Below are 1,280 nucleotides of genomic sequence, written 5' to 3'. Positions count from 1 at the left end.
GGAAACTTCCTCATTCTTACTGCGGTCATATCCTCCCAGCGACTCCACACTCCCATGTACTTCTTCTTGGGAAACCTCTCCATCTTTGACTTGGGTTTTTGCTCCACTACAGCTCCAAAGATGTTGTCATATCTTTCAGGACAGGGTCGAGGAATCTCTTTCCAGGGCTGTGTTGTACAACACTTTTTCTATCATTGTCTGGGTTGTACATTGTGTTTCCTGTACACAGTAATGGCCTATGACCGCTTTGTTGCCATATGCTTCCCTCTGAGATACACAGTCATCATGAACCACAGAGTGTGCTGTGTCTTAGCCACAGGGACCTGGATGAGTGGCTGTGTGCACTCTGTTATCCTAACTTCCCTCACTTTCCAGTTGCCCTACTGTGGACCCAGTGAGGTGGATTACTACTTCTGTGACATGCCTGCCGTGTTACTACTGGCTTGTGAGGACCCCTCTCTAGCACAGAAGGTAGGCTTTACAAATGTTGGTCTTTTGTCTCTCATTTGTTTTCTTCTCATTGTTGTGTCCTACACTCGAATTGGGATCTCCATCTTAAAAATACGCTCAAAAGAAGGGAGGCAGAAAGCATTTTCCACCTGCAGTGCCCACCTCACTGCCATCATCTGTGTTTATGGTCCAGTCATCGTCATCTACCTACAGCCCAATCCCAGTCCATTGCTTAGTGCAATTATTCAAATTCTGAACAATCTTGTGACACCCACAATCAACCCAATGATCTACAGCCTGAGGAATAAGGAAGTGAAAGCAGCCCTCAGACATGTATTTTTTAAGAAGTGTCTCAGTCTTGAAAATAAATGAAAACATCTAAATTGTAAATGAATAAAGTCTGATTCACCATTAAACTGGACAGATTTGAATCTGCAACTTGCTTCATAAGACAAATTGGCATCCGTAATATCCAAGTCATATTTACATAAAATGTAGATTACAATAATTTACCAGTCCTTTACTGTTTGAAAAACAGACTTATTTTATATCTCCATGTTTTTTACAATGAAATATAAGTGACAAACTCTCTTAGCAGATCCACTGTTGATTTTCTTTGGGGGGGGAGGGGCGTGAACATGATTTCTTTCTATAGCCTTGGCTGTTTTAGCTGTGCAAACCAGCCTGGCCTCAAAGGCATAGAGGTCTCCCAGGGGCCAGGGACAAACTGGCCCTCCTGTGCTGATTTTTGTGTTGTGTGATTTCTCTATAACCACCACTATTCATCAAGTATTTGTTATTCTTCTCTTTAATTGTGATCCCACACAATG

At 42.4% G+C, this 1,280-nt stretch overlaps 1 pseudogene; it reads left to right on the top strand.

Annotated features, from left to right (window-relative positions):
• LOC126495955 (putative olfactory receptor 10D4) lies at window positions 1-832 on the top strand (annotated as a pseudogene).
• Window positions 833-1,280: the final 448 nt, after the last annotated feature.

This window comes from Alexandromys fortis, unplaced genomic scaffold, assembly GCF_014885135.2.
Source record: "Alexandromys fortis isolate MF-2015 unplaced genomic scaffold, M_Fortis_MF-2015_v1.1 scaffold_231, whole genome shotgun sequence".
Lineage (NCBI taxonomy): Eukaryota > Metazoa > Chordata > Mammalia > Rodentia > Cricetidae > Alexandromys > Alexandromys fortis.
This window is presented reverse-complemented; position numbering and strand designations above follow the sequence as displayed.